The 26261-nt window shown below is 38.3% G+C and overlaps 1 protein-coding gene across 1 annotated transcript in view; it reads right to left on the bottom strand.

The window, feature by feature from the left end:
• Nucleotides 1-26261, bottom strand: part of SORCS3 (sortilin related VPS10 domain containing receptor 3) — a 690838-nt gene that overhangs the window by 57510 nt on the left and 607067 nt on the right. The window lies entirely within an intron of this gene.

Here is a 26261-nt window from a genome sequence, read left to right as displayed (position 1 = left end):
AAAAAATATAAATGAATGAATATATACAGATACATAAATATGTATATATATATATATATATATATACACACACACACACACACATATGTGTGTGTGTGTATTTTTAATCCACTCCAAATCATACCAAACTATATCACTTGATCATTTGCCATCTGGTGACCCACTAAATAGAAAGGTATAAATTAATTGTAAGTAAAGATTCAAAAAGACTGTAGGATGGAGATTGAAAATGATTTGAGACTCTTACTTTTGCTACAAGTCATTCTGCCACCATTATCTTCCTCCTTCTACCTCCATCCTCAATGCTACCTTTGAAGGCTGCTCAGCTAAACTGACCAATCAGTCACTGAAAGAACTTTGAGGGCCAGAAGCTACCAATTCTGACTTTAAATCCTACCATCTCCAGAAAGTCCTTACTGACTCTTCTCCTATGATAATAAGAACAAATAACATTTTCTAGGCACTAATAGCACTTTTTTTTCTGATTGTCTAGACATAAGAAAATGAAGGAAAAATGTTATTAATGAAGATTAGACATAAAAGTATGGCATACACATCTTTTTCAAAAAGCTGTCTGTCTATGGGGGCAGCTGGGTAGCTCAGTAGATTGAGAGCCAGCCCTAGAGACAGGAGGTCCTAGGTTCAAATCCGGCCTCAGACACTTCCCAGCTGTGTGACCCTGGGCAAGTCACTTGACCCCCATTGCCTACCCTTACCAATCTTCCACCTATAAGTCAATACACAGAAGTACAAGGGTTTAAAAAAAAAAACTAAAAAAAAAAAAAAAAAGCTGTCTGTCTATAACAAAGTTCATTTGGAAGAACAAAAGACCAAGAATATCAAGGGAAATAATGAAAAAAAATATGAAGGAAGGGGGCCTAGCAGTACCAGATATTAAACTATACTATAAAGCAGCAGTCATCAAAACAATATGGTACTGATGAAGAGACAGAAGGGAGGATCAGTGGAATACACTAGGGGTAAGGGACCTCAGTAAGACAGTCTTTGATAAACCCAAAGAACCCAGGTTTTGGGACAAAACCCCACTATTTGACAAAAAATGCTGGGAAAATTGGAAAACAATATGGGAGAGATTGGTTCTAGATCAACATCTCATACCCTATACCAAGATAAATTCAGGATGGGTGAATGACTTGAATATAAATAAGGAAACTATAGGTAAATTGGGTGAGCACAAAATAGTATACTTGTCAGATCTATGGGAAGGAAAAGATTTTAAAACCAAGCAAGAGTTAGAAAAAAATTACAAAATATAAAATAAATAATTTTGACTACATTAAACTAAAAAGTTTTTGTACAGACAAAACCAATGCTAACAAAATTAGAAGGGAAGCAACAAATTGAGACAAAATCTTTATAATGAAAAACTCAGACAGAGGTCTAATTATCAAATATACAAGGAGCTAAATCAATTGTACAAAAAAATCAAGCCATTCCCCAATTGATAAATAGGCAAGGGACATGAATAGGCAATTTTCAGATAAAGAAATCAAAAGTATCAATAAGCACATGAGAAAGTGTTCTAAATCTCTAATAACTAGAGAAATGCAAATCAAAACATCTCTGAGGTATCACCTCACACCTAGCAGATAGGCTAAAATGACAACAAGGGAGAGTAATGAATGCTGGAGGGGATGTGGCAAAATTGGGATATTAATGCATTGCTGGTGGAGTTGTGAACTGATCCAACCATTCTGAATGGCAATTTGGAACTATGCTCAAAGGGCTTTAAAAGACTGCCTTTTGATCCCGTCATAGCACTGCTTGGATTATACCCCAAAGAGATAATAAGGAAAATGACTTGTACAAAAATATTTATAGCTGCGCTCTTTGTGGTGGCAAAAAATTAGAAAATGAGAGAATGTCCTTCAAATTGGGGAATGGCTGAACAAATTGTGGTATCTGTTGGTGATGGAATACTATTGCGCTCAAAGGAATAATGAACTGGAGGAATTCCATGTGAACTGGAATGACTTCCAGCAATTGATGCAGAGTGAAAGGAGCAGATCCAGGAGAACATTATAAACAGAGACAGATACACTGTGGTACAATCGAACATAATGGACTTCTCTACTAGCAGCAATGCAAGAATCCAGACCAAGGCTGAGGGACTTATGAAAAAGAACACTATTCACATTCAGAGGAAGAACTGTGGGAGGAGAAACACAGAAGAAAAACAACTGCTTGAACACAAGGGCTGATGGGGATATTATTGAGGATGTAGACATTAAATGATAACTCTAGTCCAATTATCAATAATATGGAATTAGGTCTTGATCAATGATACATGTAAAACCCAGTGGAAATGTGCGTCAGCTAAGGGGGGCAGGGGGACTTGGGGAAGAGGGAAAGGACATGAAATATGTAACTAGGAGAAAATATTCAAAATAAAAAATAAATTAATGAAAAAGCTGTTTGTTAAACATTAATCAGTAAACCATGGCCACCATCTTGGTTGTTTTCCTCTGAACAGTCTTCAACTTATTTATAGAGTTTTTAAATGGTAATGTCAAGAATTGAGCACAATATTCTAATGAGATCTGATCTGGACTGAGTACAGAGAGATTAACCTTTGCATTATTTCTGTACCTCTCTTAATGCAAGCATATATTCCATTAGATTTTTTTGGTTGTTATGTCTTCCTTTTGATTTATATTAAGCTTCCTTAGAACCTCCAGCATTTTTGTTAGACAAATTGCTATCTGACCATCTCCCTCCTATACCTTAAACTTCAGAAGCAGAATTATTTGAAGCCAAGTCAAAATGCCTTACATTTATTCCTTCTGAATTTCATCTTATTCAATTCAGTCCAGACCTTATTGGATCTGAATCATTCAGTGTAGCATCTGTCCTTCCAGTCTTGCATCATCTGCAAATTTGATAATGAATAAGATATATACATATATCCCCCTCTCTCTCTCTGTGTGTATTTCTAAGTCTATGTTATATATTCATATATAATACCTACACATATATAAAAATATAAATATGTGGTGTATGTGTATATACACACACACTAATATGAATTGCTGCTGTTTAGTCATTCAGTTGTGTCCAACTCTTTGTGAGCCCATGGACCACAGCATGCTAATAGTATCCATGGAGTTTTCTTGGCAAAGATACTGAAGTGGGTTGCCATTTTATTTTCCTATGGATTAAGGCAAACAGAGGTTAAAGTGACTTGTCCATGGGTTACCCAGCCAGTAAGTGTCTAAGGAAGAATTTGAATTTAGGTCTTCCTGACTCCAGGCCCAATGATCTATCCACCGAGCCACCCAGCCCCTTCATATACACCTATTCTATAATAAAAACTTGTTTAATTAATTAAGCATTGATTCGGATTTTTCTTAAATATTGAAGTGTGGTCCTTTTGTTCCTTTAACTCACATGTCTATGGCTTCAAGATTAGATAACTTATAAAATCCACTCCTAGAGGATTTCCCAGTTTATACATTGCAACAGCATAAACAAAATATTCCTTATCTCATAGGTGCAATTGCTAACATTACCACTTATATATTTTACTGCAAGGTCATGTTCACACTTCTGTCTCGGGATTTTCTTTCTAAAGCCTTAAATAACATGGGATCATCCAGCCTGGGCTTTGGTGAGTGAGCTGCTCCAATCAGAAGGACTGAAACTCCAGCCTACCCCTACTCTGTAATCTAAAGATGGCCAAAGGTGTTCACCAGCCCCATATCTGTGAGGGCCCAGACTCAGCTGTGTATTCCAGCTGGGATAAGGAACTCATAACCTCTCCTTTCATGTGGATCTAAATTCAGCCTCTCAAACTGGGTGCCAGCTTTCTAGTTCAGGGATTTTGTTCATTTAAATTGGGTTATTTGCTCTCTTGATTAAGGCAGTTCAAAGTTGAGGGCATTATGTGGGAGAAGAGAGCAGAGAAAGGGAAGCAAGAGGGAAGGGAAGGGAAAGAAGGAAGGATAGGAAGGAAGAATAGGGGGAGAAGAGAGAGAAAAAAGGAAATTGGGGAGATGGAAAAGGAAAGAGAAGAGAAAGAGGAGGAAGAGAGTAGAAAGTAGGAGAGGAAAGAGAATTAAAGTGGGGGAAATCTCCTTCCTTTTCCAGAAAGGTTTTCAAAATGGGTAGCAGGCAGTTTCTCAAGAGGGAACAGAATGAAGATAGAGAATCCAGTGTAGAGAATTCTCAATTTAGAGGATTTGGATTCAAGTCTCTGTGACCATGTAAAAATGCCTTTACCTTCTTGAGCCTCAGTTTCTTCACCTGTAAAACAAGGAGGTTGGACTAGATGACCTTGAAAGCTGGTGACCAACAGAGCCTGCTTAGGCAGACTGGGGACAGATCCAGTGAATGCTGCCAGGATCAACAATCCTGAGGAAATAACTTGGCTCCAAATTATAGGAAGAGAAAATCCATGTACTCATTAATTCATAAATAGTACCAGGTACCCAGAGAAACAGTACAGATCTGCTGTAAGAAGCCTCACAGCAGGGAAGTCTGTTTGTAATAATAAAAGTGGAGCTGATTTCGATCTAGCAGTTATTTTCCAGTAAAAAAAAATGATTCTTTGGGCACTGAGCCTCAGTTCTCCAGAATTACACAGAGATTCAAAAGGTTTAAGAATATGTCGTTATCTTCCTTCCTAATAGAAAGGAGTAAAGTGGATGTTTGAGAGAACAGACCAGGTGTTTCTTTGCCTATTTGCCACTAGACAGCCTCTAGCCTAGGAACAGTCAATTCCTCCCCTCTATTCCTCAGTTTCCTAGTTTGTAAAATAAGAGCCTAGGACTAGAGGACATCTGAAGTTCTTTTTGGCTCTTATATTTTATGCTTCTAGAAATTAATATCCACACATAGGCAAAACAAATAAATAAATGTGTATATATGTCTCTCTCTCTTTATCTGTCTGTCTGTCTGTCTGTCTGTCTGTCTGTCTGTCTATCTATCTATCTATGCCACGGTTGATAAAGTGCTTATCCTGGAGTGAGGAAGACTCAAACTAACCTCTGATACTAACTATATGACCCTGGGCAAGTCACTTAACCCAGTTTGTCTCAGTTTCCTCATCTGTAAAATGATCTGGAGAAGGAAATAGTAAATCACTCTAACATATTTGCCAAAAAAAATGCCAAATGTGGTCAAGAATAATTGTATTTGACTGAAAAAATGACTCAACAACAGTAATATATGTGTGTGTGTGGGGGGGGGTATTAGGGTCACAGAGGTAGTAAACATTTAAGCATAGATTAGATAGACAGATTGACTGACAGATAGATTGATAGCTATATGACACATCACCATAGAGCTAGTAAGTATCTAAGGTGCAGAGTGAAAATTCAGAGAGACTGGGTTCTGGATAAGAAAAATCAATTTACTGATTAAACTAGCAATAACCAATAAATTAATGTTCCATTATCATTCTCTCTCTAGGTGATCAGAAAAAATTCATCCAGAGTCATGAATCATTTAAATACTACTAAAAGCTCATTATTCAGCCCTCCCCATGGCAGTCCAAGACATCTTTAATTGGTGGATACCTTAATGAGAAGGTGGATTGATATTTTCCATTCCCTCCCTGATCCCCTCATTTTATGCTTCTAGAAATTAATATCTATACATATACAAAACAAACAAATAGTTGGGGCAGTAGTCACATGCCTAAGCACAGGATTTCAGTATGCTTGCTCATCTAGATAGAGGAATCAAGTTAGGTTAAGTTTGACTTGTATCATTCAACCTAGTGAAGAAAATTGAGGACACAGTCATAACACCCCTGGATGTGTATAGCTAAAATGAGTTTTGCTTGTAAGAAAATACGAAACTTTTATTCTTAATTTTAATTATCCAATTTTAAAAGATATTCTGGGGTAAGGAATGTAAGGATATTCCCAGGTCGGTCAGGATAAAGGAATGAGGAAAAGACTTGGACATAAAATGCAATGTTACAGAAAAATGTTAGAAATTAAATTATATAGTATTAAAAATAAATATTCTAAGTGTACATATATATTTATATATGTGTGTATGTATACATATGTTAACTACTTGATCCTGCTGTATATGTGTATATATATGTATATACATATAAACTATGTGATCCAAATAAATATGTGTGTAGGTGAGCTTTGAATCCAATATATGCATATATATCATATTCATATTTATTTAGTATATTTATCTATCAATGTCACACAACTAGTATCTATTGAATGCATACACACGAACATATACACTTAAAATAACACACAGAGCTAGATGGTACAGTGGAAGGAGTGCCAGCCTCATACACTAGCTTTGTGGCTTTGGGCAAGTCACTTAACTATTGCTTGCCTCATTTTTCTAATCTGTAAAATGGGCATAACATTTGCACCTACTTTGCAGGGTTGTAGTGAGGATCAAATGAGTTAAGAGTTGCAAATCACTTAGCACAATGCCTGACACATAGTAAGTGTTACATAAATGTAAGCTGTTACTATGATTTCTATTCTTATGTGAGTTAAAGGTGAACTTCATTTTATTAAAAAAAAATAATATTCTCTTCTACTCCAAACCCAATTCCAAAAGAATTCAAAATAGGTTAGGAAGGGGCATGATACCATTTGCTTCAGGAAAGTATTTAGTAAAGATTTTTGATTTTTTATAAGAGGTAGCTTATGTAACATAATTAAGTATTATTTATATATATTTTTAGATTCTAAATGATCTAACAGAGGGGTTGGGGAAAGGAAGCAGAAAAGCAAAGGGTTAGAAGCCCCTGCCAATGAAGAATAATTTTAAATTAAAAGAAAGTATCTCTAAAAAGATAATGTCAGATAAAGGAGAGAAGAGGATTACAGGCTTAGGTGCTGGAAGGGAATTTAGAGATCTTCTTGCCCATTCAACCCTTTTTATGGATGAAGAAGTTGAAATCCAGAAAAGCCTGAGCCGTTCTGAGATTGCACAGGTAATAGGTGGCATTCCTTCAACTAAAATGTGATTCGCATATAAAATTTGGTATTGCTGAGTAATTTTCAGTCATATTAGACTTTTCATGACACTTTTTGGGATTTTCTTGGACAAGATAAGTGGAGTGGGTTGCCATTTCCTTTTGTGGCTCATTTTACAGATGAGGAAACTGAGACAAACAGAGTAAAGTGATTTATCTGAGGCCAAATTTGAACTCCAGTCTTCCTAACGTTTGATTCAGACCCAGCACTCTCCATTGTTTTCCTCGGATGCCCAATTACATTTAAAATTTAGGAAGTATTCATTTTTCATAAAGGCAATCCCACTCCAAAGTCCTACCTATTCTCAATGTCCCAACATAGTTCCATTCCCTCCATGGAGCCTTCCATTCTTGTATGAGGCAGCACGATGTTAGACTTGGAGTCTGGAACACTCGGCATGAATCCCACCAGAGACATTTATGACCTACGTGGCCTTTGTCAAATTACTCAGACTCCCTCATTTTCTATTTCCTCATCTGTACAATGGAGGAATTGAATTCTGACTTCAGGAGACCTTCGCCTCCAGTTCTACATCTATGACCCGGTGTCCAACTCAGCCCACAAGGGATTCCTCATCTTCTGAGTGGAACACATAAACTCACCTGATTTTACCATTCCTTTGGCAGGCATCGCACAGAAGCTCACTTTTCATGCAGTTACATTTTATCTCCTAATTAAAACTATAATCCCTCGGAGGTTCAGAATGAACACCGTCTTACATTTCTTTATTTCCCTCACATACAGTAAGCATAAAGCGAGTAACAATAAATGCATTAAAAAATAAAGGGAAAAGTCAGAAGAGATTTGCAAGGACGAAGTTCCCATGTAGAGCCTGTTAGAAAGAGTGGTGTATTAGCTATAAGTAGGACTACATCCACAGTCACCTACATTCTCAAGCTTATTTTGCTTTTCTTTGCTTCCTTTTTTGTTTTCTTGATCAAATGAAATAACAATAAGAATATTAATAATCGCAGTATTTATTGGGTACTCTAAGGTTTATAGAGCATCTTACATGTGTTATCTTATTTGATGCTCTGAACACTCCTGTGAGGCAAGTGCTGTTATTATCTTCATTTTATAGATGAGGAAATTGAGATGGAGAGAAGTTAACTGATTTGCTCAGGGTCAAGACCTGAATGTGTCTAAATCAGAACTTGAACTTGAGTTTCCCTGAATCCAAGGGTATCTCCTACAGTGTATCTCCTCCACACTATATTGCCTAGCTGTTTCTAAATAACATTATAATGCATTTTTCAAACTTTAAGATGCTATGCAAATTCTAGTCATTATTCTTATTTTAAGAATTATTTTCATTATTATTCATTCCACCTCCTATGCTAATAATAGCCTCTCTAATTCGGTAAACACACTCCCTCGATATAGAGGCACTACCTAACTCATTTCCAGGACCCATTTCATCTTAGGAATTCGATAGATGAATCCATCTGAACTCTATTCCCTTTTTGAAAATGGCCAGTAAATTGTAAACTATGCAAGAAAAGGCATTGCATTTTCTCTTCCTATGGTCTCCTTCCACAGGACTTTGCAGAGTGCTTTGCCCACAGTGGAATGCTACCAGATATTCCATAACTAGGCCAGGAAGAGCATTTTTTACATCTGCTAATTTTTCACTACACGGATTCCTCTGCAGGCTTAACTATTGACTCTCTGGACTTTCTCTACCATCCCCAGCCCCCCAAATTTTTTTCTGTTTCCTTTTTCTGCTAATGTTGTCGTTCCTCATTAGACTAGAAGCCCTTTGAAAGGAAAGACTTTTATCCTTTCTGTATTTGCATTCCTGGAGCTTAGCTCAGATGCCTGGCACATAGAAAGTACTTAATAAAGGCTTACTAACTTGACTTTGTGATGACAAATATTAACATTACTCTGCAGATGTGATAATTTGCCTTTCTAAAATGAGGCTGTGAGAACGAAAGACAATATTTCAAATATGAACTGGGAAAGGCAGAGAGCAAAAGAATTATCTCTTCTTTATTCTTGGAATTGATGGCTCTCTTAATGTAGCCTGATGTCATTAACTTTTTTTGGCTGCTTTATCCTACCACTGACTTATATTAAGCTTGCGGTCCACTAGAACCCCCAGATCTTTTTTAAACCAATAGCTCCCTAACCAGGCTTCTTCCAGTGAAGTCAATTTTAGCTTTGCATTTAATTATATTAAATTTCATCTTAGTAAATGATTGATAGTGGTCTAAACCTCACATTTAACTTTTAATATATTTATACTTTATCTCTCCTATAAAACTACAAGTTCCTTAAGTCAGAGACACTGTCATATTTCTTTGTATCCCCTACAACTTAGCTCATGACCTTATGGATAAGAGGTACTCAGGAAATACTTATGGCCTGATTGACTAATCTAATATTTGCTCAGTACTGTGAGGGGGTGGGAGTATCACCTTGTCCAACTCCATTTGTAGCCAGTTCAAAGGAATTGATTCATGTGTCTCCCTGGGAAATTCAATAAGTCATTTGTCCTAGATTTTGTGAGACATCAAATATGGCACCCTGCTTGGGTCATATCCCAAAGCAGAGAGGGCCATAATAGGGAAAGTGGAAGGGTGTTAACTTGGGGGAAAAAATAAAATCCAACATTCAGAGAAAGAAAGGGCTCCATTAGCATTCCAAATGCACAGTGTTAGCTACTCCTTAATTAAATGATTTCAAAGGAGATTTTGGTGTATAATTGCTATAATTTAGATGGAAACAATACTACACTAAATGTAATTAGAGCAGTAGGATCTGTAAAAATGTTTTCTTCTTCAAAAGAGAATGGGCTTTGGGTCACCTGACTCTCCTAAGAAGTAGCATAGTGTGGGTTTGCATTGTGGAAAAAAAGGGGGGAGGTGGCTAGAGAAGGAAATGGTGCACTTTGTTTTGCCTTTTAAGCATCTTAAATGCAGGTCTCTCTGGGATGATTGCATCTCTTCCTCTGGAAAGAAGAATGATAAGTGAAATCTCTCTGTGGCTCAGAGAGTTGGTCATAGAATCATGGAAGTCCTTGCAAGTTTTGTTCCTCCCAGTTGAGGTTCTAATGGGATCTGGGTGCAATCTCCAAGTTGTACCTTTATATGCCATCATGCCTTATGGATTTCTATAGTCATAGGATCATAGATGTAAAACTAAAGGGGACTTTCTGAGGTCATTTAGTCCAATCCATCTACTTTATAGATGAAGAAACAGAGTCCCAAGGAGTTTAAAGGATTTGGTCAAGGGAATACTGGTAAATGTTAGAAAAAAGCCAACAGGATTTGAGCTTTCTAGGTTTTCCAACAGTAGCATTTCAATAGTATTGAAAATGATGATCTTTTTCTAATACAATGCAGCAATGATTTTCCCAGCAAGTGGGAACTGAATTGTGCTTCCTGAAATAAGGATGGACTACACAAAGTCATTCACATACTCTCTTTCCTGTCAGATTTACTCATGATCATCTGATAGATGGCTTACCAGGGACAAGTATTCAACCAGGAGAAATAGTAAAGTTCACATATAAGCAATTAGAAGAATAACCTTCAGCTCACAAATATCCTTCCCTAATTGGATACGTTAAATGGCCAAAGATTATAGAGTTACACTGATAGGAGGGGTCATCCTCTCCATTCCCCTATCTTTGGATGATACTACACTAAAACCATCCTTTAAACATCACATCAAAATCAAGAAAATTCTACCTTCTAACTCAGTAATTCATTCTAGTATTTTGAATAATATTTCTCACTAGTAACATTCTACAGTCCTAGTCCAAATTCTTTGGATAACTCCTAAAGCTTTATCTCCATGGACATATCCCCATGGATGTCCTACTGACACTTCAAACTCAAGTCTCAAAGTGAACTCATCCTCTTTCTTCCTGAACCAATTTCCTCTCATGAGTTAATTCTATTAATGGCACCACTCTTCTGAGGACTCAAAACCCTATCTTATTTTATGCAAAAGATACAAAGTTCCAAAAAAATTATAAATAAAAATTTTGGAAGGAAGATGAGGAGCAGAAATTGCCAGGGAAAAAGTAGTTAGGAATCTCCCAATCTAACCTCAAGACTTCAACTACATAATCCTGCCTTGTTGTTTACCTTACCCTGAGAAAGCACCGTCAGTCATTCATGGCAAATTACAAAAGGGAAAAGGAACAAGCATCTATTAAATGTCTACCACATGCCTGCCACTGTACTAAGCATTAGAGCTCTCAAAATAAGGTCAAAACAGCTCCTGACCTCAGCAGTGCTGAAGGTTCTATTCTAATGGGAGACTTAACATGTAAATAACTATTCAAGATATACACAGAGTAGATGAAAGGTAATCTCTAAGGAGAATGTCCCTAGGCACTGGGGGGCCCAGGAAAGGCTCCTGCAAAAAGTTGGGCTTGAGCTGAAACAAGGAAATAAGCATATTTTAAGCACCTACTCTGTGCCACTCACCATGCTCAGCACTTTTTAAAACATAATCTAATTTAATCCTCACAACATTCCTGTGAGATAGGTGTTATTATTACCATTTTACAGTTGAAGAAACTGAGGCAAATAGAAATAAGGGCAGCTAGGTGGCTTAGTGGAGATAGAATCAGGCCTGTTGACAGGATGCCTTGGGTTGAAATTTTGCCTCAAGTGCTTCCTAGAATGTGATCCTGAGCAAGTCACTTAACCTGAATTGCCCAGCCTATAACACTATTCTGCCTTGCTACTTATACTTATTATTGACTATAAGACAAAAACTCTATGAGGTAGGTACTTATTATTTCCATTTTATAGATTAGGAAACTGAGGCAAGTTGGAAGACTATAGAACAGAATATTCCAAACCATGGTAGAGAACAACAAGAAATTAAAGGATCTTTTTCCAGCTTTCCCCAGTTGCCTTCTTCAGGTCATCCCATTGAAAGAAGAATACTGGGCATGGTTAGTTATTCCCTAATTTCCCTGAGAACTAGGATCTGTACAGGCATTCTCAAATTCCCACCTTCTTCAAGAGGTCTTTCCTAGGCATCACTTTCCCATTTCCCATCTTTTCCTATTGGCATACTTTCCCTCTAAAATGATTTTCCATCTAATATGTATATATGTGTGTGTGTGTGTGTGTGTAAATGTTATTTGCTTGTTGTTTCTCCCCTTAGACTGTGAACCCCTTAAGGGCAGAGACCGTGTTTTTGCATCCTCGGTGCTTAGCACCATTCCTGGCATTTGGTGGTTGGCTGATTTCTGAATGGAAGAGAGCCTGGTATAATAGAATGAGCCCCATGAGGGACAACACCTGTTTTCTGGTCTCACTTCTGTCATTAACTAACTGTGTGACCTCAGGTTCTTTATCTATAAAATGAGAGAATTGGACCAGACAATCGTTAAGGTGTCTTAAAACTGTAATTATCTGTGACTCTAAGACCCTCCATCTGTGTGGCATCCTGGGATTTATCCCCTTACTTACATCCCCATCTCTTACCACCAACACACACCAAGAGATTACATTTCTAAAACCCTTCGTATTTTACAAAGAACTTTACCCACTTTAAGTCTGTGAGGAAGGTAGTTAATACAAGTGATATGAGGTCCCAGTTGCTTAATATGTAAAATGGGAAGGAGGGGTAGGCTATATGAACTTTGAGGTTCCTTCTATCTCTAAATCCTTGATCCTCTGATATAATTTTTTTTTTGCTGATGTTGCCACTGAGTTCTTAGAAAGCTAAGTGACTTGCTTTAGGTTGCATGGCTTAGCAGGTACCATTAGAAGGACTTAAACCTAGCACTCCTGACACCTGGGGCAGTGCTCCTTCAATTATACCAAACTGATCTGGAGAGACACTTTAAATTCTTTCACACTGGAGTGACAGAACCAGTTTTACTCCAGCTACCCCTTCTACCAAAATGAGAGCTGCTCTTAGAGATCCCCAAGGCAGATGGAAATCAGAGATACCCAGTACTGCACCGTTTAACACTGGACTGGAAGCTATGAACATCACAGCCTCTATTTGTTCATGGAAAAGATTCACTGTAGGGGCCAAGGAAGAAGAAGAAGAATTAGCATGAAGAGCATTCTTTTTACTACGCAACTGGATAAGCAAGCCAGAAGAAGCATCCACACACTGGGTCACCACAGGCTAATTTTTTCCCTATTGACACACCAACTTTAGTTTTCATTCTTCTAAGTAAACAGTTAAACCTGCTGATGATTCTAGTGACTCACACAGCATCTTCTTTGCCACCTCCATCCGGAACTCAGAATTAGGTATTGCTAGGAAACCACGAATCCCAGCCCAATCTTTTTACCCAGCCTCAACTTCTTTTGCTGGCTGGATATCATTAATTTAAGAGCAAATTATTAGAAACCTGGAAAACAGTTCTGAAACGCCTGCAGATTTATGATGAAGTCATTTCAGAAAAGGTCACCAGCAACCCTGCTATAATTAAATCTTTCATTAATTTTTAAAATACACAATAACTTACCAATGCAGCATAAATTGACCAGATGACCTTGTAAAGAATTATTTAGAACATCATTTCATCATATCCTGCTCTCTAGTAATTCTCTCAATTTAAATTTTACTTGTGAAGTTTTTTTTTTAATTTTCCCTCTCCCTTGGATTAGGCTCTAGAATGCTATTTATTGATTAGGATTTAGTATTCCCTGAATGAGGGGGTTAGAGGGCTGGATAGCACCATCAACTATGACGATAGGGTAGCTACGCTTTTCCCTCTCTAAATCTCAAGTTCCTTCTCCCTGCCATCACCAACTGAAATGCTACCCAGCTTTCATGACCCAGCAGAGATACTATGTCACAAAATATTAGAGCTAAGAAGAATCTCAAAGAGAATCAAGTCCAGCCTCTTCCATGAATCTTTCCCTGATAACTTTAGCAAAAAGTGATCTTATCCCTATTTCTTCTCCAAGCAATAATATTTATATGTCCGTGAACATGTCCTAGTAGACTATAAACTATGTGAGGACAGTAACCACATTTTATTCACCCCGTATCCTACAGAGCACCTAGCACATTGCATTGCATATGGTAAGTTTTTAATAAAAATGTATTTGTTGAATACTCTCCCACCCACCACAGAAACTACCTTGCAGTGACTTTGGACATATTTTGTATATATTTATATATTTGTATGTTGTCTTCCTGTAGAATGTAAGCAACTTGAGGACAGGGACCATTTCATATTTGTCACTTTATCTCATAATTTAGCACAGTGACTTGTACATAGTAAATGATCAATAAATTCTTGGTGATAGAATATTAGGGTTCAAGTCCATTTGAAGAGTGACCTATACTTGTCATCCAGATACAAATATAAGCTAATTTCATTGCAATCTGGGAGTCTAGCTTATTTCTCAAGCTAGTTGAATTCAGGCAATATTCTGGGAGACACAATTCAATATTATTGTCCTCCTTGATTGGTGTAGGAGAAAAGCTATTATTACCTACAGAGGCTCACAGCAGATTTGCGTAATGAGTGCCTATGTGTATTTGTGACAAGGTCACTAGTCAACCCACTCTAGGAAATGGGACTTTAATATGGAATAAACTTGTAGTCCAGAGTTTGAGGTTGATGTTTCCTTTGTAACACAGTGAACTTCCAAGGGATGGAATCATCTAGAAAATTATAGACAGACAGGAAAGATGATCAGGTCCTAGGAGGAGCCTCTGAGGACTGACAGGACTTCGAAGAGCAATTGGAATTCTGGCAAATGAAAGTTGGAACAATCTTCCAGAATTAAGGCCACATGCTGGCCCTGAAGACAACAGAGCCGCTGGCAGCAAACTCTGCCTGATTGTTTTCCCATTAGGGTGTAGATGGGATTAGTGTTAAAGGAGGTCAGTGGCTACAGAGGGAATTGGATTGAGAGAGAGTGAGACACTGAACCAGACCTTAATCGAAACAGGCAGGGGATCAGAAGCAAGGAATCCTGACAAAAAGGGTCAGCATTACTTATACAGCATAGGGAGATGGTAGATAATGACAGAGGTTGAGCAATGAGACTAGTAAAGACGAAAAAGAGAAAAAGAATGAGGAAAAGGAAGGAAGAAAAAAGAACCAGAGAGGAGAAAATGGGAAAAGGCAGAAAGGGGAAAAAAGATATTTGTATTGAGTTTAAAGGAAATAGATCTCTCTATACAAATACCCTGGATTCTCTCTCTCTCACATTCCCTCCAAAGCAAATAAAATATTTTAATAGGTTTGGAGGGTTTTTTTTTTTAATTCATATCTACTAATGGGATAAGAGAAAGTGCCCTGCAGTCCAAGGAAAGGCTGACTCAGAACAATCAGTAGCAAGAGAGAAATGGGGAATGGAGGAGGGTGAAAAAGGAGGACAAAGGGGCTTTAACAAGACACTGGCTACAAGGCAAGGGTAAAACAATCAACTAATCAATGAGGAAGTATTTGTTAAGTGACTACCACGGGCCAGGCACTGGGTCCACAAATATAATTAAGGAAACAATTCCTACTCTCAAAGAGCTTATATTCTAATGGGGGAGACAAGGACATATATAATTATATATAGAATAAATGTAAAGAGACTAGAAATAAATACAAAATAGTAAAATAAGGCTAGTCTGAGAAGGGTACTACTATGGGAAGGATCAGGAAAAGCTTCATTGAAAAGGTGATGCTGGAAGGAAGAAAAAAGGTAGTTCTGTCAGTCAAAGGTGAAAGAAATTCTAGTCATCCGCAGAGAGATGGAAGATGTAGGGTCATGTATCAGGGAGGAGATAGGGAATAAGCATTTATATAATGTCTACTATGTACCAGGTACTATGATAAGCATGTTACAAGTATCTCATTTGATCAGTTCTATGAAGGTGGTGCTATTATGATCCCCATTTTGCAGTTGAGGAAACTGAGGCCAGATTGAACTTCTTGACTTCCAGCCCAGTGCTCTATCCATTGCTCCACTAGTTTGCTGCCTCAGGAAGGAACAGAGAAAAAGTCAATTTGGCAAAATCACAGAGTGTGGGAGTGTCTTTGAATTCTCTGTTACTATGATGATTTCAGGAAGGGGATGAAGACTTAGGGTAGTGAAAGATACTCATCATCCTGTTAATTCTTCCCTGACTCAAGGCAGGATAGAGTTCTCTTGAGCTGTTTTTAACCTTTCTAATACCAAAGGGCTGAGTATAAATCAGCCTTTCATTAAAACCTAGATATGAATTTCATTAAAAAAAATAAATCGAGAAGACAGGTTGGTGCTAGGCTGTAAAAAGATTCAAAAGCTAAATAGAGAAGTTTATATTGGATTCTAGAAGTAACAGAGAGTCAAGGGAGAGACTGCTCTTAAAGAAAATCACTTTGTTATATGTGTGAAGAATGGATTCCATGAGAAGTGGCTTGAGTCAGATGAAAGGTAAGAGGGTCTCTGCTAAGGTGGTCCCTATGTAAGTAGAGAGAAGGGATTAGGTGCAAAGCTGTTGAAAAGACTGTTAGGGTAACATTTGGCAGCCAACTGGATATATATAGTGAGGGAGAGCAAGGAACTGAAGAATTTGCAAAAGCCACTGTAATAGATCCGGGAAACTAGAAGATGGTAGCATCTTTGATCTGTCAAAAACAGGGAAGTTTGGAAGAAGGGTGGATTTGGGAGCCACAAGATAATGAGTTCTGATTTGGACATGAATAATCTAAGATAATGCTGGGACATTCATTTTGAAATATCCAATAGACACTGGTGATTTGGAACTGAAGCTCAGTGGAGAGAATGCAGATGGGTACACAGATATGGGAGATATTGATATAGAGATTATAATTAATAATAGCTATAATTTATTTAATTTAATAATAGCTATAATTTATTTATAATTTAAGTTTAAAAATGCTTTATAAATATTACTTCATTTTTATCTTCACATCAATCCAGGGAGATTGATTCAATTATTATAATATTTTTAATAGATGAAGAAACCGAGATGGCTGGAGTTCATTGACTTGTCCAGGGTCACAGAGCTAAACAAGTGTCTGAGATTAGATTTGACCTCAGGTCTTTCTAACTCCAGGCCCAGTGCACTCTCCATCGAATCATATGAAACCAATGGAAGTTGATGCTATCACAACAGAAGGGAGAAGCGTAGGGTTCTAGAAAAAAACTTATTGGAAAAAACCCTAATTAGGGGAGCATAATGTGGATGTTGAAGCAGCACAGATTAGAAAGATATGAATAGAACCATGAGATAGTAGTTGAAACAAAAACCCAGAGAGAGCATCCAGGAGAAGAAGGCCGTTACTAGTGTCAAATTAAGTTGTTTGTGCTTTTGAAGAGGCCCAATGATGTCACTGGGTGATGACTTGTGCATAAATTGGATTTATTAAATGAGGCAGGGCTGTAACCAGTCATCAGCCTCCCTTTCTCTTCCAGAGTCATCAAAGCCCAGTGAAAGAAAAAAGTCAGAAAGAATGGTGATGGTCTGGGACATGGTGGATGACTTTGGCATCTTCCAAGTCTGACCAAGCTCTAAGTACTTCGCAGTACTTGTTTCAGCCACTTCCATGGCTGTTGGAACAAATTGTTCTCATCCGCCAGAGGAAGTCTTCACTTCTAACGTAGATATCCCCTATTTGCCAATAGGTTTGCAGCCTTTTTGGTTACCCTCAACCAGGTTTAATCCATCTGCCAAGACAGTCTTACCAGGGTGTGCCTTCTACATAGGCTGCAGCTTCTTGAAGCCACAGGTGAGGGTTGGATGAAAGTTAACACCAAAGGTGGATGAGCAGTCCTGAAAAGAGGTCCTAGTTCTCCATGAACCCCCTACACACGTCATCAAATTCAGGAAGCTGGTCAAGAAGGATGAGAACTGAGAAAAGACTTTGGGAATGGGCCGTTAAAAACTGGCAACTCTAGACAGAATAGTTTCAGCTGAGTGACAGATATTAAAAAAGATGAAAGGAAACACTGATAAAGAAGCAAAATTCCAACTTGGGATATTTTCCTTCCTCTTTGAAGCACAAAGCAAGTAAGTCTCTTTTAGACTTTTCTTGTATGATATTTCTCAATTCCTGACTAATCATCCAACTAGGATTTAATGATCTTCTAATATGGCCATGGGAGTATACAGAATGAAAAAAATGAAGCCTGCTTCCTTTTAATCTAGGAGTAACTAGTCTAGTTAGAAAGTCCAAGTGCCCTCTCATTCATTCATCAAACATTTAAAAAGAGGCCACGTTATTTATTTATGTAATACATACAACAAGCATGAAGAAGACTCAAAATCTATAGCCCATAGCCCTCACTGTCACTTGACCTAAAGTATAGAAACAGAATAGGACAACCACATCCAGGCTGCTTCAAAAGTCTAAGTGAAGAATTTTGAGGCCCAAAGAGGAAAGTCCATTTTCAAGTATGGAAGGGTGGAATTAGAAAAGACTTCATGGAAGAGGTGGCCTTTGAGCTGGGGTTTAAAGGATGGAAAAGTATTCAATAAATGAAGGTGGTCATAAAGGATATTCCAGACACAGAATACTAAAAATAAAAGCAAGAGGCTAGACAGTATAGAGCCTATTCAGAGACCCAGGACGATCTGGGAGTAGAGGAAGGATGGATACAGAGGGGGAAGCAGAAAGTATCTCAGTTTAGTTAGCATGCATAGAAGAAGATGTAAAAGATAGGATAGTGACATCCTATGGAAGGCCTTGAATGGCAGACAAAGGAGTTCAAACTGTGGTAACAAGGAACAGTTGAAGAATTTTGAGCAGAGAAATGGTGTGACCAAATCTACACTCTAGAATATTTACTCTGGCAGTAGGATGGAGTCAAGGGGGAGAGAAAGGAGGAGATGAGACTTGAAGGAGCTCATGGCAATACTCTAAGCAGAGGGTAATGAGGACTTGCAGCAAAATGGTGGAAATGGGTGCAGATGAAGAGAAGAGGGGAAGATGTAAAGAGTGTCACAGACACACAATCCACTGGAATTACTGAAAGCTTAGATATGAAGGTCACAGGAGAGGGAAGAATCGCAGATAACGTCAATGTTCTAAACCCGGGAGACTTGCCACAGACAAAAATAGTGAAGTCAGAAGGAGGAGCAGGCTGAAGGGGAAAGATAATAAGCTTAGTTTTGGACAAATGAAACAGGGAAGGAATAATATAGGAGAGTATATAATTAAGTATTAAATTGTGGGCTATCATGTAAGTGCTTCAGGAGCTCAGAAGAAGAGGAAATCTATGATTAGCGAGGGAGAGGTTGGCAGAAGAGCTGGAATTTAACTAGTCTATTGAAGGATGGAAAGCCTAAAGGGGTGGGAAGGCAGGTGGGTGGCACAATGGATAGAGCACTAGGCTTGGAATCTGGAAGACTGCTCTTATGTCCAAATCTGGCCTCAAACACTTATGAGCTGTGTGACCTTGCATGAGTCTTTTAATCCTTTTTGTCTTGGTTCTGCATCCATAAAATCAGTAAACTACTCAAGTATCTTTGCCAAGAAAATCTCAATGAGGTTCAAAAAGAGTCAGACATAACTAGAAAGGAATGAATAACAAGGCTGGAGAGTCCAGGAAGGAAAGTGAGTTGTCCAAGGCATTTTCTTATATTCATGTTTCTACAACCCTGCAGTCAACGTTGGGTGAAGCTCACATAATAATGTTATATTTTGTATCGTAGTTATTTATATTTGGGCTTTAAGTTCAATGAGGAAAGAGAGGGACAATCCCTTTTGAATTTTTATATTTTCTTACTGTAGCAAGTAAGATGCATTGCACAGTGAATAATGTTAAAATGGATTGAATCGTTAGTAAGAGAAGGAGAGAGGGATGAGCATGGGAGGATTAGGGAGATAGATTTGGTTATTAAAACACTAATAGGATCTGGGTTTGAATCCTGACTTTACATATGCCCTTAGACAATCACACAGTTGAGCAAGCATTTACCATACACTTGCCATGTTTCAGGGACTATGCTGAGCACTATCACTTAATTTCTTTGTGCTTCAGTTCTTATCCATTTTTAAGGGAGGAGACCGGACTACTTGACTTCTAAGGTCCTCTCCAATTCTAAATCTATGATTCTATGACCCTAACATCTGGAAAGCAGTGACAAAAGAAACCAAGGAATTGTCTACTGCTGTTTGGCCCAAACCAACTTGTCCACAGTGGCCCTTGGAGTGTCCCTGGTCCTAGCCCAAAGACTGGGTCTGGGATCTACATGTATTTTCCTTCTCCAGAACTGTCAGCCTAGCAGTTGCCAACATCACTGCCAAATAACACCATCCAATGTCTATACAGCCCTTTAAGGTCTAGGAGTCATTCTTACTTCTAAGATCTGAGCCTTTCACCAGCAGCATAGGGTAGCTACTACAGAAATAATTAGCTCATTTTTTACTGATGAGGAGACTCAGTCTCAGAGAGGGAGGCTAAGTAATTTGCCTAGAATGTATGTGGTATCCTGATGGGCTCATTACATGGCTAGCCACTAGCATCTGCTAACCATGGTCAGGCTGACCAATCAATCTATGGGGAAATGCAGAAAACCTCAGTAACTCTCCTATCATTGCTGATTATTTGAGTGACTTACTTTGAGCAAAGGAAAATCAGGTTCTTTTAGCAAACAACAGGGTATTCAAAAACAGATCAATAGAATTCACCTTGGTTCATTTTGAACTACTTTACAGGATATAGATACTAGAGACTAAACAATATATTCTAGCTCTGGGTAAGGCCTCTTGTTGGAATGTCCTACTTTAAAAAGGCTGTTCCCTTCTACTGACAATACCTCCCTTGGAGAAGAAAACTTTTACTTCTCATTTTTTAGATAAAACATCTTTCTACCAGATCTTACTTCTTCTGAGAACTATAACTAGGTTAAGGTGAATGGGACTTTGTCTCATGTTGACAAAATTTACATGGCATTGGCAGTCCCTAAGCAGCTAGAAGCAAAGGAATTTAGTTAGCACATAGTGAGCAAGGAGGGTTAGTGAAACCTCTTTTCACTACCAAATTGTACCTTCTCTCTGGATGAATCCCAGACAGAAGGCCTGGTCAGTGATCCCCTAACCATGTCATCTCTGGCTTGCATTCTTTGTAACTCGTCCTAAGTACAAAGATTGCCATAATGACTCTCTCATCTATATCCCCTGGTTATTTGCTCTGCTTAAGGAGGTTGGGATTCCACAATGGAGTTAATGAGCAGGTAATTAGATAAATTAGACCTGTATCTAGAGACTAAATCAGCATTCATTTGGCTCTAACCAATTAACTAGAAATTTTCCCATCATTCACTTTTTCTCTCTTTTATACTATGCTTTCCTCCTCTAGTCCTCAATTACCAAAAATATGTACTCCATGACTGTTCTTTTGCATGATCTTTTCTTCACACTTGACATAATATTTCCTTGTCAGCTATATACATTTGTTAAATACCTACTATGTACCAGGCACTGTGCCAAGTCCTATAGAAGTACTTCTTACATATGAAAAAAAAGATAAAAGATAATTTGACTAAGAAAACATCAAACTGTGGAGATGAGGAGAATATTTCAACTGACCTTGAATGAAATTAGGGATCCTAATAGGAATAAGTGAGAAGAGAATGTCTTTGAGGCAATGGAAGAAAGCCAATAAAAAGGCAGAAAGACCAGAGGCAGAGAGTCCTAAATGAGAAGCAGTAAGACAAGTTTGTCTCTACTTTCATGATAAAGAACGCTGATTTTCCTTTTTCTGATAGTAATCTATCATTTAATCTTTCTCTTGCCTTATTCCCTTCCTAAATCTATTCTTCATCATCACTGAGACGTTGCACTCTCTTTCTCTCTCTCTCCCTCCCTCACTCTCTCTCTCCACACCCTCCCCTCTCCCCACTTCTTTCCTTTCCTCTACTCCTGTCTGACCATCCCTTATTCTACTCTGCTTGGCTTCCTCATCAAACAAGTCAGTCCCATTAACTGAGGATATAGCCCAAAGCTCTGCCCGAACTCTCTTTCCTCTCTATATCATCTCACTAAGTGATTTCATTTGTTCTCATGGGTTCAATCACTGGCTTTGTAGAGATGATTCCCAAATCTACATATCTAGCTCTGGCTTCTCTTCCAATTTCTCTTGAACCACAGACATCACAAATTACTTATAAGGCATTTGGAATTTGATCTCCCATAGGTAATTCAATATGTCCAAAAGGGAACTCAATCTTTCCCCAAACAACCATCCATCTTTTTAATCTTCCTTTTACCACTGAAATCATTACCCTGCTTCCAATCGCTTAAGTTCATGATCTCTGCATCCTCTTTGACTCTTGTTCATTCCATGTATCCAATTGATTGTCAGATCTTGTCAGACTACCACCATTATATATGTTCTCTACCTATAAACGTAACCATTGTCTCATCCAAAGCAATGACAACTCTTTGAGGATGGGGACTATTCCATTTTTGTCTGTATCTCTAGTGTAAATTTGGTATTTTGTTGTTCAGTCTTTGCATTTATGTCTGATTCTGTGTGAGTTTTTTTTTTACAAAGATACTGGAGTATGTTGCCATTTACTTCTGCAGTTCATTTTATAGATGAGGAAACTGAGGCCACGGGGTTAAGTGGCTTGTCCAGGTTAACAAAGTTAGTAATTTATAAGGTCAGTTTTGAATTCAGATCTTTATGACTCTAGCCTACTGTCCCAACTAACTGCCCATGTCTGATACAGAGGAGGAAATTAATAAATCCTTAAATTGATTGACTGATTGATTCTCCAATCTGGCAAAGATTTGGAACAATGGATATGGCATTGGACTTGGAATAAGAAAGATATGAGCTCAAATCCTGCTTCAGACATTTATTAGGTAATATGGCATGGGCAAATCATTTAAATTCTCAGTCACAATTTTCTATCCTGTAAAATAAGAATAATCATACCTCAAAGAAGATTAAATGGCATAATATTTTAAAGCATTTTGTAAACTATAATATATGTTTATATATCTCTCTATCCATCCGTCTGTCTGTCTGTCTATCTATCTATCTATCTATCTATCTATCTATGCCACTATAATCAATGCAGCCTATACTCCTCTCCTTTCTTTAAACTGCTAATACCATATAGGCTGCATCTGTGTTGCCCTCCTGTCTGATTCCCCAAACCAGGGCCACCTCTGGGCTGAGGTTAGGAGTTGAATGAATCATGGATATCTTTAAAATGGCCATGGAAGAGACAAACAGCCCTCAGGGACATAATGAAGTGAGCCAATAATACCTGTCCATTCGACCAAACTACTGAATAAATGACCCTCCAGGCTGTTATCTGCAAGTCCTTACCTCAGCACTGAAAGCAATCTGAATCTATGCATCTCCTCATGAATTAGTAATAGGCAAGGGGAAATTGGGGAACACTGGATATTCCATGCCAAGTTCACTGAAACGTTGAGATAATAACATTTGAAGGGAAGGAAGCAGAAATAGCAAGATGAGTAAGCAAATCTCATGCCTCTGAGGCAGGGACCGTTTCCCCCTTCCCTCAAATGCTACCTCCCTCTCCCAGCTGGAGTTTCAGAAGATGAAGCTAGATGCCATAGAGACATTTGGCCTCTGTAAATAGTGGGAACTTGGTGAATTTTTTACTTAAGATAAAGGAAGCCAGTCAATGTCATGCAGGAAGAATTTCCAATTACAATTCCATTTTCTTCAATATGTCTCTCAGGGAAAAAAAAAACAAAAAAAACAAAAAACTACCCATAACACACTTCCCGTTCCCCATATCTCTAAGCTCTGGGCTTTTACTGTGAGTCACGGTAACAGCAGCTATCCAAATCACAGTCTATGGACTGAAAGAGACCTCAGAGACCTCCAGTCCCACACCAACCTGATGGAGAAGCCCTACACAGCGTACTGGACAAGTCATCTAGGTTTTGCTTGACAGACTCGGATTAGTTTTCTAAGACATGAAAATAGAAGTTCAAAAGTGGGCACAGATGAACAGAGAAGTACTATGACTGATGGGATAAATTTAACATAAACTTGAAAAAAACAAGTTGCACATAATAGAATTTTATTGTTTATTATTATTAATTGTAATTATATTTATATAGTACTTTAAGTTTTGCGAAGTGTTATACATATGTTTACCTCATTTGATCCACAATGACCCTCTGAAGTAGGTGCTACTATTATTCCTATTTTACAGATAAAGAAAATGAGTCTGAGAGAGATTAAATGAGTTGCTTAGGGTCACACAGTTATCTTCCTGACTTCCTGTCCAGTGAGTTAATTTTTTTAATATAAGAATATTCATGTTTTGTATATGTGTGTATATTTTTAAAGCAATAGATTCTCTTTGGAATAGCTCTAATTAATTATAAACATTTCCTTACATCCAAAAGGAAGTGACATAGTGGAAAGATTATAAGGTCTGGAGTCAATGAGACTCATTTTCCTGAGTTCAAATTTGACCTTAGATACTTACTAGCTTTGTGATCCTGGGCAAGTCACTTAACCCTGTTGGCCTCAGTTTCCTCATTTTTGAAATGAGCTGAAAAAGGGGATGGCAAACCACTCCAGTATTTTTGCCAAGAAAACCCCAAATGGTCACGAAGAGTAAGACACAACTGAAAAATAACTAAATGGCAACCACCACAAATGGTGCCCCATTCCCCCATCCTGACTCCACCACCCTCTTCTCTAGGCTAAATAGGATGGTCATGAGGATCCAGCGAGATGTGTAGTGTTTAGCACAGTGTCTTAGTGCAGAGTAAATGCTAACGTCTTAGTCAAGCTAGCACTTGATTACATGTTACCTAATATATGGTGACTGTTTTCCATGGAACACTGGAAAGATCAAGGTAGAAAAAGCAAAATGTCTGATCCTGTTTCTCCTGACCAAGTGCCAGTCCCAAGTTTCTTTTACTAATGTGAAACACCGGACTCTCTGAGCCTCCTCTTTAAAAATGAATGCCTTGGAGGTAGGTGGCTCCTGGGGTCAGTGTATACAGAACTATACCTAGAGACAGGAGGTCCTGGGTTCAACTCTAACTCAGATACTTCTAGCTGTGTGACCCTGGGCAAGTCATTTATTCCCCACTCTTCTGCCTTGGAACCAAAACACAGTATCAATTCTAAGAAGGAAGGTAAAGGTTTAAAAAAAAAAAGAGTCTCTCCCCTAAAGCTCATACAACAAGTCAACAGCACTTTAGTATGAATAAATTAACCAGATCATTTTGTTCCCTTCCAAGGAAGGTTTCTACATGGAGGGAGAAAGAAGTAAAATAATACAGAAAAAAATGTATATTCTATTCTTCCACAAGGTTACTGATGATCAACAGAGCCCATACCCCATCATGACCCCTTAAGAGGAATAAGATTGGCCCTCAAGGATAAAAACTGCTCTCTTATCTTGAGTAGAGCCTATTGTGTTCATTGGTTTTTTAGCCTCCAACCTCTCTTTCCTGTTGGTTTTGGGAGTCACTGTTCAGGCCTCTGGGTTAATATAATTTCCAATCCAGTTTTAGGTCTGGAGTTGGGACAGAAAGCATGGCCAGGGTCTCCGGATGCTGGACCCAGAGCTCCCTGCAGCTGTGAGGGATTGGGCTGGCCCAACAGATCTCTTGGTGGTGATATATGACATTCACTAATGGTGCTTCTGTACCCTTATTCTAGGAAGAACCTCTAGGGTGGTGAGGACAGGGCATCTCCCCATCTAAATGAAAACAAAACATTTTTTAAGTTTTCTAAAATAATGTCAAGAATAAAAGACAATCAAAGGCAAGAAAGAGAACTCAAACTGCCTCTGCCTTCCCAGGCTCCTTCATAATGATATCATGGGTCCTGTTCCACTTAATAACATTAAAATAGGTTTCAGACTAAGGTGGAAGAGACCTGGGAGCGGTGCGCCAAACTTATTACAAATCTCAGTGGGAGAAAAGGTAAACAGGCGCGTTAACTCATCCCTTGGGTAAATGGTTTGAACCACAATGTGACCTCTCATCGCCACCCTGCCTACTGCACCGTATCTGAAGCTGAAAAGAAATGATTAACGTTTGAGATTAGACTAACAGAGAACTTAAACTATTGCCTGAAACTTGCCAGGGAATTCCAGGTCATGCAAGGATTAGTGTATCTATGGTATTGTTCAAAGGGATGCCCAGGAGAAACATAAAATCAGCTCAGATAAAGCTGAATACATAGCGATGCATGCCAAATTGGGTCTGTGAGATGGGAGGAAGGCTCAGATCAGCATAATCCTGATCTGCCAGGAAGTGGCATAAAACCTGGGTAATGTTGACCTCAAACAACTTCACTCCAGCCTGAATATTAAAAGGAGTCCAAATTAGGATGAGGCAAAGAGGACTGCAAAGAGTAGAAT

This window comes from Gracilinanus agilis, chromosome 2, assembly GCF_016433145.1.
Source record: "Gracilinanus agilis isolate LMUSP501 chromosome 2, AgileGrace, whole genome shotgun sequence".
In the NCBI taxonomy this organism is placed as follows: domain Eukaryota; kingdom Metazoa; phylum Chordata; class Mammalia; order Didelphimorphia; family Didelphidae; genus Gracilinanus; species Gracilinanus agilis.
The sequence above is the reverse complement of the archived record's forward strand: the minus strand, read 5'-3'. Positions and strand labels throughout refer to the sequence as shown.